The following is a 17,853-nucleotide window of genomic DNA, read 5'->3' as shown; positions in this document are numbered from 1 at the left end:
CCACCTGGTAGGCGAACCCTTACCCCATACTTCCTTCATAAAATCATTTTATCATTTGATGCCAACAATATTGAATAAAATAAGTACATAAAATTTCTTTCTAGTAAAATCCACACCTTACAGTTTTAACAATAAAAATTTCCCGGACCTAGTCTAGACGTGTACAAGAGATTCTATGACATACAATAATGGAAAAAAATAAAATAATGACATAGCTTCTGTCTGAAAAGAGATACACAAAAGCTGCCAGAGGATATCTACCGCTGCAACATAATGTAACCTCCAAGAAATCGCCTGAAAACACATCTACACCCCGAAAAGAATGTAGCAAGAGTAGTATCAGTACACCACACGTACTGGTAAGCATCATAGGACGACTAAGATTAGTTCCCGCAATATATTATAAAATTAAACATAATAAACATATATGTTAATTAACGATTACCCTTATTAACTATTCTCACTAAGTAATAATGTATCATGAAATTACTCGAAACCCCTCTATTACTATCACTTACATAATCACATATAAAGGACAACCATAACCCAATAGCCTCATCTACTTCACATACTCTCAGACATTTATAACTCAAAAATAAGAAATCGAGACAACTCTTCATACCGCTTCGTCCAATCAAAACTGACTAACATTCCCCGTCATTTCCCACCATATAGCGAACTTACTAATTAATGGGCAGACATATGGTATAACGACTTTAGACAATCCTCAGCTGCTATCTACTTATTAATTACTCCTTATTACAAATATCAACAACCCATGAATAACCGAACACCCAATTTACGTATTTCATTCATAGCCTTTCCTGACGTAGACATTAAATGCATGAAAACCACAACTTCTTTACTACGAAAGGATTCAACTCTTGAAATCTTGAATGAGTCACACCTTGATATAATGCCATAAGGCTCGCGAAAGCCATCAAACAGAATATATATATATATATATATATATATATATATATATATATATATATATATATATATATATAAGGAAATCATTATGGAAGTACAATGAAATAAATATAGTCTCTCACTAACCATGTACACATATGCTAGATGGTAATGAGTACAATGAAATAAATATAGTCTCTCACCAACCATGTAAACACATGCTAAAAGATAATGGTTTTCCCAAATAGCCATAACCTGCTGGGGACCCATGGCGTCTATGTACCACTCGTTCCGGAACGAACCTCAGACCACAAGTTCACAACAAGGCCACATCGTTACCCTCGGTCAAATGTTCCTTACGTAGATGTATATGTTACATCTCCAATTATTATCAGTATTATCCATCACGATGTATTATCAGCAATTTCCACCACAAGATATTATCCATAATGCCTTAGTCGAACATAATCAAATCATAAATACAAAGTGATGCCAGAATCAGTGATGTACCAATAAAATTACCACAAGTGATACTAGAACCTGATATTAATCATGCATACCCACTACGAAAACTACTATCAGTAAAGTATGCGCCACCTAACCCATCTGTTACACCTCAAAATATTTTCGTTGATGCACAGTGAATAGACTATCGAAGGGAACCAAGCATGCAATGTTTCAAAAAGTAATAAATAGCATTTGATGATCCTAATTGAGATTTCAAAGAAATTCGAAGTAAGAGAAGAACGTTTGCCAAGAAAGGCAAGGTATACATTATGTATCGAGAAATATTTATGAGTAATAAGTTAATGATGAATTAATGATGTCTTGGAGAAGAGTTATAATGTACCTTATATTGTTAATGAGGTGTTAAACAAGTGTTAAGAAGGTTCCATAAGGATTGGAGATCAAACGAGTCGACGAGAACGAATTCCGGGAAGTTGGGGCAATATACGGTCCAACTTACTGGCCGTAAAAACATACTGGCTGTATATTAGGCCGTATGTTCTACCCAGAATGGGACCTTCACTGGACCAAACATACGGCCAGTATAAAAGATACGGACCGTATGTTGGTCCGTATGTTCGTGTCGGGACAAATTTTAAATGGATATAAGGAGGACCCAAGTTCATTATTTCATTTCATTTTCTCACTCCACACCTCAAGAACCCTCTAGAAAACTCTCCACACTTCTTCCACAAGAACTCAAGAAAGATTCATGATCAACCTCATCAAACCAAGGAAATCAAGTGTAAGAAACTCATTGGAGTTCATCCAAGGCAAGACATCCCATTGGAAGTGAACTAGGGTAATGGGTCACAAAGACGAGAATAATGAGAATTTTAGTAGTAGCTTGGGATGTGTCATGATTCTTGATAAGTTGTGATTATAATTATGTTATAAATGATATTAAGGACTTGGGATAAGCATTCTATGTGAGTAAATGTAATAGTGACCTATGACCATAATTATGGAGGGATTGAAGTGAAATTTTGAAATGTGGATAAGGTAGAGTGAATGAAGATTATTGGTTATAATATTGTGAATGCTATTATAGATGTTTGGGAGTTGATATACAATATGGGGAAAGTTGTATAAACAAAGGAAATGCTGCCCAATTTTCTCTAGCTTTAGTTGAGCATGTTCATGTGATCGATTAGCTAATGTTAATGCCAACTCTCTTGAAGGTAAAAATGTGAGCGTTGAAGGATAACAAACAAGCGATAGAATATCTAAACGAAAAGGTATGTAAGGCTAGTCCTTTCTTTCTAAGGCATGATTCCATGGCATGAATTCTCCTATATTTCCATGACTTTCCTACACATCGGAAATTATGAGTCTATGGTTATAAAGAGCTTTTTATAAGATAAAGAAAAGAGATACGACGTGAGTATGATGATGATGACTAGGAGTTGAGCCTAAAAGTTCTAAAGTGCATGATATGCTAATTCCATAAAGTTCTTGCTATGAATACGATATGATGTTTCTACAATCTAATGACCCTATTTATGATCCCTTGAGGTTGCTCGTTGTGTTACACTCACCTTAAAAAGTTAGTTCCTTCAAGGTGAGATATGATGAATATGACCACTCCATAATGTAATCGGGGGTTCTCGACCTTATGTCACCCCGATATTGTTATAGATTGTCTATAAGATCTAATGCATGTCAAATGACAAATATTCCGAAAAAATTACGAGTCTATGTTCATAGAGGATTTCATATGAGATAAAGGTTAGAGATATGCCATAAATACGATAATGGTAATGATGAGCCTAAGTTTAGAGATTATAAGCCTATCATACGATATTTCTTTTTTTTGTGATGTTCATGCTATGAATATGATATGATTTCCATAGATTGTCTTTAAATTCTAATGCATGCTCTATGAAAGGTTCATGATAAGTTATGAGATATATGTGATGATATGATTCCACCGTGCCTAGATGGACGGACATGTCACCACTAGGGCGGGTTGCTTATGGTTCCACTGTGCCTAAATGGCCGGACATGACCACCACTTGTGGGCTGCGTTTGAGTACACCGTGCCTAGAGGGCCGGACATGACCACCACTAGTGGGCGGCATATGATGGTTACCCGGACGCAGGTTAACGATGAGGACATATGTGATATGATAAATGTGATATGATGATATATGTGATTTCAGGGTATATGTGATATGATGAAAATGCACTTACTCTTAAAAGTTACGCAGGTTATATCTTTTTCTCATGTCTTATGATTTCTCCATTATGTTCATTTTATTCATGCCTTACATACTCAGTACAATGCTCGTACTGACGTCCTTTTCTTTGGACACTGTGTTCATGCCCACAGGTAGACAGGGAGGCGGCCCAGATTCATAGGAGCCGATTAGCAGACTTTTGAGAGCACTTCATTATTCCGGAGGTGCCATTGATTTACTATTTTTTGTACATATATGTTTTGCGCACGACGGGGTCCTGTCCCATCCCAATGTCTAGTACTCTAGTAGAGGCTCATAGATACGTATGTGTGGGTTGTATGATCTCATGATTTCCTATATATTTTGTATATATATTATTTTGATAGCCGAAGGGCGTATGTATATAAAGGTAATTATGTTTCAAAGTGAAAATGGTTTTCCTATGATTTGAGTATAAGATTAATGAATGAACGCCTTATATGTACGATGGGTAAAGGTATGAGCGATGCTCGGTGGTTAGCCCCGGGTACCCGTCATGGCCCCTAGTCGGGTCGTGACAAAAGTGGTATCAGAGCAGTTCAGTCCTAGGAAGTGTCTACGAGCTGTGTCTAGGAGAGCCTTGTTTATGGTGTGTTGCGCGCCACACTAATGAACAGGAGGCTACAGGGCATTTAGGAAAAATTACCATTCTTCTTCTTACTAGATCGTGCTATAGAGCCATGTTATAAGACTTTCCCCTCCCTAATGGTGCTTTTATGATTTCAGCAAAGTTGATGAAAGGAAAAGCTACTGCAGCTCAGAAGGGCAAGGCAGTGATTGCAGAAGGGCTTGAACGGGGGCCATCTACGGATATGGAGGAGAGTGAACCCCAAAATAAGGCCCTATCCCAATTTTCCCGTACCTCGCCCACTTTAGTGGATCAGAGGGGAGCCTCAACTTTAGCTCCCGCACCCCCAGTCCCTCCACCAGATGCCTCGGTCCAAGAGATGACACAGGCCATTCTTTTACTGACTCAGTTAGTAGCCGCTCAGGCTCAGCGGCAGGATGTGGGCCGCGGTAACATGGGTCAGAGAAAGAGAGTTAATTCTTCAGGGTTTGATCATGAGTATAGGGGCGCTCCGAGACAATAATTCTCTAGGCACTCAGTTCGTTCAACAACTAGCGCTCCTCCACAGTTACTTAGACCCAGGTTTGATGGATCTACTTATTCTAGGTCGCCCCAGAGTGTCAGAGTTCCCAGTTCTCGGGTTAGGGGTGATTCAAGCCAGATGAGATTACCCGTACCACGATGTAGTCAATGCAGAAAGTTACATTCTGGACCGTGCCGCTTGTGTTCGGATGTTTGTTATGCCTATGCTCGGCTAGGCCATTTTAGGCACGATTGTCCATCGCTACGTTGTGAAGATAAGGTTCGGTCTATGGGAGTGTTAGTTGGCTCTTCATCATCAATACGCCCTCCTAGGCGGAGGCCGTAGATAGTAGCAGGTTGTGATAGAGATCAAAGTGAAATTCCCAGTCTGAGTGGATCCCAGTGCCATACCTACTTATTAGCTGGGCAACAGGATCTTGAGCACCCCTCTGATATTGTCCCAGGTATATTTTCAGTAATCTCTTATGATATGTATACGCCGATTGATTCAGGTCCTGCACTGTCATAGATTACTCCCGATGTGATGATTGTGTTGAGGTGAAAAATCTGAGCCAACCCAACAATTTGAGATGACTATATTTGTTAGTGACCTAGTCATAGCTAGAATTATGATTTACGAGTAAGTTGATTGACAGTGTGAGAAAAAAATATATATATAATAATAATAATAATATGTGTATGTGTATATATTGGAATTCTAGACCGAGTGTGCAGGCACAACTTATGAGACAAGCTTTATTATTTATATTCTTTAATGGTAAGTGATCTTGTGTGGCTGAGTTGCATATTATGTGTGTCCCGATATAAGTCCTATTAAGGCATGGGATGTGTTCTCTGGGCTATGTGTAGGTTTGGGATTGTTATGTTTACAAGAGAAACACTGCCGAAATTCTCCCAAGAGTCTAAAGGAAATTGTGGGAACTGCATACAAAATTGTCGTGAAAAGAAAAGAAGGCCAGCAACGAGTGATGAAGGACGGAGCTAGTGACAAAAATGTGGGATAGACATAGCAAGTATGTATTATACTAAGGAAAGGATGAATAGGTTAGGATGGAATAAAGAACATGGGAAGGGAGAATGGCGTGCTTGAGGTAGAAAGAATTTTTATATACTAAGGAGGATTAAAGGGATAAGCACTCCAGAAGAAGTTGTAAGTTAGAAAGTTTGGTTAGTTTCCTTCGTTTTGGGAGATCTTAAGTTATGAGATAAACTTGATGTGTATGTGTAAGCCGATGCATGATGCGCTGAATAAGATTATTAAGCTATGCTTCTGTCACGACCCAGCTAGGGGCCGCGACGGGTACCCGTGGCTAGCCGCCGAGCACCACTCGTTCTACTACTCATCTTACTCATTTAATGCTCTTTTATCAATTTATACTCAAGACATAAGAAAATCATCTTTTCATTTGAAAACATAAAATACTTTTATATGCATAAGCCTCTCGGCCATCAAAATAATATATACACATAGTAACAATCTCGTGAGATCATCTAACCCACACTGCGTATGTACGAGCCTCTACTGGAATGCTAGACATAGAGACGAGACAAGACCCCGCCATGCCCAAAATACATATAAAAATGTACACAAAAGAATAATCCAGCACCTCCGGAACAAAGGAGTGCTTTCAATCAGCTAGCAGCTACTACGGATCTGGGTAAAGCTCTCCTCCCTATCTACCTGTAGGCATGAACACAGCGTCCAAAGAAAACGGACGTTAGTACGAACATTGTACTGAGTATGAGAGGCATAAACACTGAAATAAGACAATGATACAAAGGAAATATCAATATGAAACATCTGTATCTGACTGTCAAATATAAAAGAAGTAATGCATACTGTCTTACTCATACTCATCGTCATGTCATATATACATAAATGCATACGCTTGTTATATCCCATATCTTGTACATTCGGATACTTCAAGATAATTGCGATAAGTTAAGGCAAGGCTATATTTTTGATCTTGTTTAATACACAAGTTGTTTATGAAATTTTTTTATGTGGAAATATTAAGAAAGGCTATGGGTAAAAAGGAAAATTCACAAGGTGGCCCATGGAAATATTAAGGAAAATTTGGGGTTAAAAGTGATTTATGGAAAACTTATAATTCTTGAACAAAAGGGCCAAGTGGCCGTGTGATATGGTATGGGCCTTGGCCCACATGGATGCATAATATAATTAGATAAAAGATGATAAATTTATCATATTCATTTTCATCACTTAGAAGGTTAGAGAAACTTGGAGAAAAAAACAAAGAACAAAGGCTATTCGGCCATAGCTAGCCGAACAAGAACCTTGGAAAATCTTGATAAAAAAAAATATTTTCTCCTAGAAAATCAACCAATTGGAAGGTCCTCTTTAACGTGAAGTAGTTGTTGGAGCAAGCAAAACACTTATTTGTGCACCTTACCACCCTAGCCAAGTTGAGAAGTGTAGTGAAGAAAGGTAAGGTTTAGTCTTATTTTTATGTGTTATGGATGGTTTGTGTATGTTGTAGTATGTAGAAATGAATGAAAATCATGAAATTTTGTGTGTTAGGGTTGATCCGTGTAGGTGGGTTCTTGGCCGTGTATATGTTGTGTTGTGTAGGAATGATGAACTAATTTTATCTAATATTTTGGTTGTTGTTGTTATGGATTCTATGATGAAAATGAAAGTTCAATAATTCTATTTGAAGTTGTAATTGTCGGAGAGTTGTTTTAGAAGCTAATGTGATCTTAATACCACTTCTTGTATTTATGGAAAATAATGTTGTTAGTGTGTGAATTGTTGGTGTAGTTCATGAATTTGAAAGAAGGAAATGTGTTGTTATTGCTCTTGTTGCATTTGGAAGGTTTCGGGTAGTGTGTGTTGGTTGGGCCGTTTGAATGTCATGCGGATTGTTTGAAGTGTTCTTGAGTTTTGTTTGAATGGTTTCGGAATAGTATTTGAGTGTGCGAGCATTGGTGTTAGCTTGATTGTATGTAGTTGAAGTGAATGTAGATGGAATGCCGTCGAATTATGTAAAAGGGAGTTGCTAGTGTTAGAATGTGTTTTGAATTAATTGTTGATGTTGTTAATATGGTTGTTGGTATTGTTGTTGATGATTTGGCCGAGTTGAATTCTCGGGGTTGTTGAATTTACAGGGGAAATGCTGCCCAAATTTCTGTAGACAAGTGCTAGCTTAGGATTGAATTCCTAAGTACTTGTAGCTAACGTTTGGTATTTAATACGTTATTGTAGATCTTGGGGAGCCCGAGACTTGAGTTGGGATTAGCTTAGGAAGCGGCAAGGTATGTAAAGCTTACCCTTTCTTTCTTTTGGCATGCCTTAGATGTAAATAAGATGTGATACAAACCTCGGGGTAACTCCTTTCATAAGATCCGAGCATGTCGACGATTCTTATTCACTTCTTGATGTTACACTCCTAATATAGTCGAACTATGGTCCTTCGGTCTTTTTGCATAATTGGATAATGAACATGTATACAAAATTTTTGTTCTTAAAGGTCTTATGTCGAATAATGTCTCTAACTTTCATAGAGGAGCTCGGATCGCTCCGATACGTTCTTAGAGAGTTCTAAAGCGAATAATGTGTGTAACTTTCGTAGGCGGTCTCCGATTGCTTTGAATCGTTCGTAAAGGTTCCTATAGTAAAATGCCCATAACTTTCTTATACTAAGTCGGATTGACTCGAAACGTGTTTATGATCCTTCAGGTGTCGGTAAGTGTACTTGTCCATCGAGTCTTAAAAATTGATTTATGTGCATATAGTTTCTCACTACTCTGCTTGTGCATACTGTTATTATATACTTTGCCGAGTCCCGGGCCGGTCTGTCATCGTGCACACTATGTTATATTCGGCAGTATGATGTGTTACGGTTCCCCGAGTCCCCCACTAGCGGGCCGGGTACCGTTTATGTATGTTATGTTGCTATGATGTGTTACAGAGATGTTACGGGGATATGTGTCACACCCCGACCTTACTAGGGTGTGATGGGCACCCGACCCTTACTTAGGGCCGAGCGAACCCTCAGACGCTTGCTGCACATAAAGTTACGTCAAACTTTTAAATCAAATCAGATAAAATACATAGTAATTTTTTTTTCTTTCTTTCAAAAATGTTCTTTCTCGAAGCTTCTAAGCGAACAAATCTATAGTCATACAAAATTCAATACATAACACAGATCGACATATCGGCTGACGGAGAGGCTTACAGACTGACATACTATACCCACGACGATGTCTGCAAAGTCTCTAATACCATACAGAAACCATAACACATATACCATACCCTGACTTGGCAGTCCTCCAGGAGCAAATGGAGTTCGCCACCACTGCTGAAATATCTTTTATAGGGTCCTTATCTCGTCTGGGAGTACCTGCGCGGCATGAAACGCAGCCCCCAAGGAACAGGGGTCAGTACGGAATATGTACTGAGTATGTAAGGCATAGGATACAGAAAGCAGAACTATAATCGAAACAAACAGTACCAAGAGTACGCATGTTATCCAGATTACCAAATTACTTGCTTCTCAGACACAGTTCATACAGACCAATACCGACCATACAGACTGACACAGACCATACCGACCAATACAGATCCTACATACCGTACAAATCATACAAAGCATAACAAAATCATACAGAGCATACAGAATGCTGACATACTTACTTTCCAGACACAGATCGCACATACCGATACCAGATGTCAGAAGGAGTGTGGCACGTACAGAACGCACAGATAAGGTCATACGTCAGACGGAGTACAGAACGTACTGAATACTCAGATGATGTCATATATCGGACGGTACACAGAACGTACAGATTACTCAGGTGATGTCATATATCGGACGGAATACAGAACATACAGATTACTCAGATAATGTCATATATCGGACGGAATACAAAACGTACAGATGATGTCATATATCGGATGGAATACAGAACGTACAGATGATGTCATATATTGGACGGAATACAGAACGTACAGATGATGTCGTATATCGAACGGAATGCAGAACATACAGAATACTCAGATGATGTCAGAACATACAAAATACTCAGAATCGTATGTCACATATGCGTATAACAGAACCCGGCCCTGTGATAAGGGACGCGGTAAACAGAATCATCATATATCAAATTCATGTATCATATATGCATATATCAGAACCCGACCCTCCAGGGAGGGGTGCGGTAACAGAGCCCGGCCCTCTAATACGGGACGCGGTGAACAGACAGATCATATGCCATCCTGGCCACCACCCCATATCATCATATCATCAAACCATATAACAGAGCCCGGCCCGCCTATGAGGGTCGCGGTGAACAATGCAGAGGAATGCGCACAATAACAGAAGCTGGCCCGGGACGCAGTGAATCATATCGTAGCGGACACACGAGGACATAACAGAGCCTGGCCCGGGACGCAGTGAAGGATACATTGAGTCATGCACGAGCAGAGTCGTGAGAAACCACATGCATTGGAATCAAGACTCGACAGACCAGTATACTTACCGATACCTGGGGGCTCGGAACAGATTTCAGGTCAATCCGACGTAGTATGAGAAAGTTACGTGCGTTCGAAGTACAGAACGCTTTATAAGCGTTTCAGAAGCCTTTTTCGGGGAATCAGAGTCATAGTCATATCAGGCACCTTCGGATGTCCTTACGAATCAGATCAAATAGAGATTTTGGAACCACACTTACGTATAAGAAAATTATGGACGTCTTGATACAGAAACCTCTTCGAACATTTCAGAGCAATCCGAGATCGTACACGGAAGTTAGGGACGTTAAATCTTACAGAAGTTCTCGAACCAGAATAAACATATCAGAATGCTCATATCAGATTACTGATTTCGGAATTCTCATATCAGGATACTCATATCAGAATGCTTATATCAGCAAACTTACATCGGAATACTTATATCAAAATACTCGTATCGAAATACTTATATCAAGGACTGACATCAAAATACTTATATCAAAATATTTATATCAAAATACTTACATCAGAATACTTATGTCAAAATGCGGATATCAAAATACTTGTACCAGAATACTTATATCAAAATACTTATATCAAATACTTATATCAGGGGATGAACTAGGATCACAAACTCAGGTCAAGAAGTGAATTAGAATCATAATCAGACTTAGAATCACAGAACAGAGTTACCCCAAGGCAGCATATCACATTATACCTTACTTGGCTCTAGGACATGCCAAAGAAAAAAAGGGTAAGCCTTACATACCTGTGCTGCGACCAACTAGTTACGCTTGTGCATCCAACTTGTTTGTCTACATGCAAGAAAGTTCATCCCTTCATTAGTTCCATTATCATATACTTGCTTTAACCTTTCAAACACATTTACTTATATTCTGCCGGAATTTCGGCAGCATCTCCCCTGTAAACATACCAACCCCGAGAATATGGTTCGGCTCCAAATCAACAACAACAATCCGGGAATTTAACCCGGCCAAATCAACAACAATACTAACAATTATGCTAGCAATATTCCAACATTCAATTCAATTCAATTTAATTCACACCATATTCCAACAACTTAATCAATATACTATTTCATCTGAAACCTTCAACTTCAATCCCAACCATACATTTACTTATCGTTCGTATACCTTAACTTCGACGACACCCTTCATTCAATATCACATAATTCATAACGGTGACAACTAGAATATCAAATTACATCAATTCACCTTAACTTACCAAACAACACCATTCTCGACCACAATGACTCCTTACATATTTTCATACAATTTCTTCCATCTCTACATGTTACAACAACAACATGCTACATAAAATTCATTCATTCATTTCCATATAACACAATTCACACACACGGCCAACTTAGACCACACAACACACAACACAACACACGACTTCCACCATATACATGTGTTCCATATTTCTCATCCATTTTGCATTATGGAATTCACAACACAACCATCAAACTACTAAATAAAAATCATTTCATCTTTTCTATACAATCAACACCTCATTCGGCCAACACCACAACACACCCACTCCATGATTTTCATTCATTTTTTTTTTATACATTACAACACTACATAATCATGTTGAATACACTTAATTCATTACTCCTACACATTTCACACAACACACGGCCCAACTTGTACATGCAATATTTCATGAATTCCCATCACTTCTTCATTCAATAACATACGTAAACCATTCATAACACATAAAAGAGAAGGTTAAACCTCACCTCCTTCTTCACCCTTTTTCCACTCGGCTTGCTTGCTAAAACGCAACAACGAGCGGTTCTCTTGTTCTAACAACTTCTCCACGTTGACGAGGACCTCTCAATCACTCTAAATGCAAGAAGAAAAAGATTTTTCTCCATCAACTTCCCATGGCTCATTTTTAAGAGCCATGGCCGAAACCCCCTCTCATCTCTTGCTTCTTTCTTTTGTTTTGTCTTTTTTTTCTTTCTTCTCCAATTCTTAAATAAGGATGAACTAGTCATCTTTCCATATTTATATTTTAGTCCCTTCCAATCATAAAATTTTCACATGTCCCCCCTTCTTTTATTCTCTAGAGTCTTCTTAAAAGAAGACTAATTAATTTAATTTAATTTTTTTTTCCTTTCGTTTTCTAGAATTTTCTTCTTCTTTTTCTTTTCTTTTCTTGAATTGTTTTATTTGGTCAAAGAAGACCAAATGTTTTCCTTGGTACACTTTAGCCCCCCAAAGAAACGTGGGCATATACTTATGCCACACAACCAACATGGAAATTTTATGAACTTTCAAGACTTTTGTGAAATTCCCATTTTACCCCTAGCTTTCCATAATATCACCATGGTTCTATTTTGCGAATTTCTCTTTTTTTTTTCGCCCTCAACCTTTCTTAATATTTCCATAATACTAATGTTGTGAATAATATTTATAACCCACTTGTTCATTGAAATACATTTGGAAAATGGTCATTCCCTTAACTTCGTCACGACTACCTTGGAATATCCGAACGCATAAAATACGGGATATAACAATATGAAATCTTCTGGAGTATGATGTGCTGTGGCGCCAATGACGGGGTGGCGACCATGTTCCCGAGCCCTATACATGATTTTGACATGCATTATTTGTGCTTCAAAAACAAGAATTTTGGTATTTTGATTCTTGTACTCATTTTCCATACTTCTTATTTCAGTTATGATCCTGATTATTGTATTTCACGCTTTATATACTCAGTACCTATTTCGTACTGACCCCCTGTAACACCCCGTACCTTTAACGAAAGTTTTGACCACGATCCTAGACTTAGAACATCAGATAAAGAATGTGGAAATTGAAATTTTTCTGTTCAGTTGCGATATGGTGGTTTAGGCCCATGAACAGTGACCGTATTTCAATTTACGACCATGAACAGTGCTCGTAAACTGAAACCAAGAATTTCTGAACATTCTGGAATTTGACATTTTGAGGTCATATGGTTAAATACGGACCGTATTTCACTTTACGGCCCGTATTTCAAAAGGTATTTCAAATTTGGGAAAACTTACTTGATGAAGTTGTAGAGCATTGAAATACCTTTCCAACGGTATCTTACGGGGGTCAAACGGACATCTGTGCAAGGAGTTATGGCCATTTTACTGAAGCGACACAGTGCAGTCCAAAGTGCAGAATACGGTCCGTAAATCAATTTACGGCCCGTAAACTGACTTTACGACCAGCAGTGTTCAGGTCGTAAATTTCACTTTCACAGAACAATATATATTCGTCCATATCAGTTCAAGTCATTATTTTTCATTCCCTTAAACCCTAGAACAACCTCCTACTCTCCTCCAACATCAAGAACACCAAGGTAAGTCCATTCTAATTATTCCAACTCCTTTCTAACATATATCCTTGTAATCTAAACAAGAAATCATCATTCCTAATCTACGGTTTTCAAGAAAACCCATCTCAAGATTCAAGAATCAAGATTTAGGAAATCTTCTCCAAAATTCAAGTCTTTAATTCAAGTTTTGGAGCAATTAAGGTATGTCTCTTTTGAAAAATCTTATTTTGGAATGCATGACTTCTTTTCTTGAAAGTTCTTTATTGAATAGAAAGGGTGAACTTCTCATACAAAACCCTAATGTATGTCTAAGATTTTAATAATGTTCTTACCCTTATCATTGATAGATTTGACGGGTTAGAATAGAGAAAATGACATTGAAAGCTCGGTTATGATTTTTGGATATCAAATGATTTGTGGGCTGTTTTGGTATGATTAAATGGATAGAATTAGTTGGATATTGATATAAAATAATTTTTGAGATTGTTGTTGATGTTATTGTTCTTGAATTTGGAAGTATAAATATTATTCAAGATCCTTTAATGAATGAAAGGAAAAGAAATCTTTTCATGTTCCTTGAACTCTAATTCATGTTTAAATGGTGGTTAATGTGTGTGAGGGGACAAACCCACATTAAACCTAGATTGTAACAAACCCTATATATGTATGTGATATTATGAATGTTTTCCTCTATAAGATATGTTTAATAATGATGGTTAAGGGTTGGTAATGATATTCTCATTGATGATTTAAGACATGGAAATCTTTCGTAAAGAAGTTATACGTTTTCAAACATTGGTCGGAATAACTTATCCTTTCAATATGGCATAATGCTCCGTAATGATAATTTGACTACAAAGATGATTTCTTTTAGACAAGGTCATGCGTGTGTAGGGTCAAGCCCGCATCGAACCTTACACGAACTATACTACTTTGTGAAACTCGCTTTTCCCCATTATTGGATGATTGAACTTAAATCTTCTAAAGGTTAGACCTTCAACTTGTTTTGTTGTTAAATGGGTTTCTTAAACTTGAAATTGAATAAGATATTTGAATAAGATTCTCAATCGGTTGTAACTTGAAATGCCTCTATTTGAGATGATGACTTGAGAAGTGAGGTTCGGCTCTAAGCCATGATTGATAATTTAGTAATATGACATGATTAGTATTTTTGTTTGTATTTTGGACCTGTATGGTAAATTTGTGTTAGTCCAGAGGACGATTAGCCTTCGTGGTTTCCTAACCAGGAGTATCGATTGATTGATTAGTTTGGCTGTGAGTGGCTTGCTTTCTATCTTGTTTCCTGTGAGTGGCTTGAAGTGATATTGAATTCGTAAGTGAAATGCTTGGCATGGTAAATGGTAAAGAGTTAAATTGATATGTCTTTCATTGATCGATATGTGTAATGAACTTAAATGTTATTGACGATATGACTACTTTGAGACAAATTGGTGAATCGGCTTCTATGCCATGGACTTTGTTGTTGTGTTTGGCCTAGCCACTCGGGAGGAAGGGTAGCCACTATGGATCCTAGTGTGTCGTTGCCTAGCCATTCGGGAGGAAGAGTGGCCACCGCTGGGTTCGCTACCCGGGGTGTGATTTATGCCTAGCTATTCGGGAGGAAGGATAGCCACCGCGTACTACATAGTCCGGTGTGATTTATGCCTAGCTATTCAGGAGGAAGGATAGCCACCGAGAATTATATGTTCCGGTGTGGTGCGCTATGCGCGATATGCTTGATTCTTGGGCCTGTATTGGCATGTGTGACATTCTTATTCTCTTATGGAATTGTTGATGACTATCTTAATTGATTAAAAGGGAATATTTGAAGTTGTAACTTGACAATAGGCTTTATGAATGGGGTTTGACATTTATTATCGAGATACCTAAGCTGAATAACTGTCCGTATATTGATTTCATATCATTTTTCAGAACTGATTTCTTTATATATTATTATATTTTATTTTCATAATACTTGTTGTCCCCGAGGCACTCACTGAGTACGAAAGTACTCAGGCATACCATTGTTGTTTTTGATGGTATGTTAGGTAACGAAGAAGAGCAGGTTCGTGATACTTTCAACGCTTAAGAGAACTTGCTGCTATTGTTGATTTGGTTAACCCACATCCTTGTTCGTGGAACACTTCCTGTTTCGTTTATTATTCTAGATTTCCGGGTTGCGTCCCGAGGTTTGACGACTGTTATGTCTCTTAGAAGCTCCAGAGATAGTTGTCATAATTGTGGGTAGATTGTCAAAGTCTCGTACGACTTAATGGGTGTTTGTCACGTTTATGACTATTTACTTATAAAGACTTCCGCTGATTTAATTCATGTGATCATGATGTGTTACATTTAATTTATAAATTGTTGGAGGCGAATGTTGAACCTGGCGGGTTCAAGTATTATTATTGTGTCGTTTAGGTTCTTCCGATGTTGTTCATGACGTCGGATGCCGGTCACGTCTAGGGTGGATTTTGGGGCGTGACAAGCTTGGTATCAGAGCCTAGGTTTAAATGTGTCCTAGGAGTTGTCTGTGTCTATGGAGCTGTGTCTAGTGGAGTCTTCCTTGTGCAGCCTGATCACCTGCATGATCGAAAGACTACCAGGGCATTTATAGGTGTTTCTCACTCCTCTTTATTCTAGATTGTGCTATAGAGCCTGAACTTCCTTTAGGATCATTCTGACGTGTCCAATAATTCGTGCCCCGCAGAAATGGCTTTAACTCTTGCGAGGACTGGTAATCAGGGAAACAATGGTGCTTCTAAATCATCGCGTGGCGGACGAGCCACCAGGGTCACTAACCATACCACTGCTGGGGTCAAGAACGGTAATTCCTTGGTTGGGTTTTCCGAGCAACAAGAGAATTGGAAGGGAGAAGAGCGGCTAGACAGGGAACAAAGTAAGAAGGCCCGATCTGTGGGTGGTTTCACTGGTTCGTATGATGGAGGGCAACGAAAAGGAAATTATGCACCTCAACAGTTTGGTTCTCAGTCTAATATAGGCGTTCCATCTGGTGGACAAGGTCAGAGGAACAATGATCAGAACAGATATTCGCAAGGTAGTAACCGACAAACATTTAGATGGGAGGATCGTGTTTGTCACCATTGTGGGATTAGGGGTCATATCAAGAAATATTGTATGAAGTGGATTCGTGAAATGGCTAACTCTTCAGGCCAAAGGAATAATCCGTCTGATGGTAATGCTAACAACACCCCTAATGCTCGTGGTAATAGGGCTGGTAAAATGGTTTCTAACACCGCTAATAGGGGACAAGCTAGACTTTATAGTTTGATTCGTAGGGATACGGCAGAAGATCCTGAAGCCGGGGCCACAGGTATTCTTACTATATGTTCTTTTGAAGCGTATTAGCTGATCAATTCGAGTTCGACTCTTTCTTATATAACTCAAAATCTTGCCCTTGATTTTGTGTGAAAGTCGAACAATGGTTGACACCCTTTTTCTATGAATACCCCTGCGTGCTTGTTATCGCTTTTATAATGTATAGAGACTGTGTCATTGTAGTTAAGGGCTGTGAGATTACTTTTAATGTGTTTGAATTAGAAATGATGAACTGTGATGTGATTTTTGGGGATGGACTAGCTTTCCGAGTGTTATGAAACTCTGGATTGTCAATCAGAAATGGTTAGGCTTGAATTTGCTGATGGACCCGTTATAGAGTGAAAAAGTGATATTGTTAAAAATTCGGAGTAGACTTATGTCGTATCTTAAGACTTGCGGGGTGAAATCAAAAAGGGCTTAGTTCTATCTAGTTGTTGTGGTATTACTCAAGCCGTGTTACCTTGAATATTATTCCCTACTATAGGTATGTGTTGAACCTTTCGGATATGTTTTCCTGTGAAAGTTTAGAGTGAAGTATAAATCTCACAATTGTGTTTAGGCCTTAATGATGCATTCGTTATATGGTTAGTCGTATGTTATCTCTAAGGATGTTTCACCTTGCTAGAAGAATTCTTGAAAATTTGAAATTTGAGGTTTAGTGAAGAATCTTAAGCCATGACTTTCATTCGAGGACGAATGATCTTAAGGGGGGGATAATGTAACACCCCGTACCTTTAACGAAAGTTTTGACCACGATCCTAGACTTAGAACATCAGATAAAGAATGTGGAAATTGAAATTTTTCTGTTCAGTTGCGATATGGTGGTTTAGGCCCATGAACAGTGACCGTATTTCAATTTACGACCATGAACAGTGCTCGTAAACTGAAACCAAGAATTTCTGAACATTCTGGAATTTGACATTTTGAGGTCATATGGTTAAATACGGACCGTA

The 17,853-nt window shown here is 38.4% G+C and overlaps 1 pseudogene; it reads left to right on the top strand.

Moving 5' to 3' along the window:
* Positions 1-16,273: 16,273 nt before the first annotated feature.
* LOC132644092 (uncharacterized) overlaps positions 16,274-17,853 on the top strand; it is a 139,406-nt pseudogene continuing 137,826 nt past the window's right edge.

The sequence above is a fragment of the Lycium barbarum genome, chromosome 6, assembly GCF_019175385.1.
Source record: "Lycium barbarum isolate Lr01 chromosome 6, ASM1917538v2, whole genome shotgun sequence".
NCBI lineage: Eukaryota > Viridiplantae > Streptophyta > Magnoliopsida > Solanales > Solanaceae > Lycium > Lycium barbarum.
Note: the sequence above shows the minus strand (reverse complement) of the source record. Positions and strands in the feature narration are given on the sequence as shown.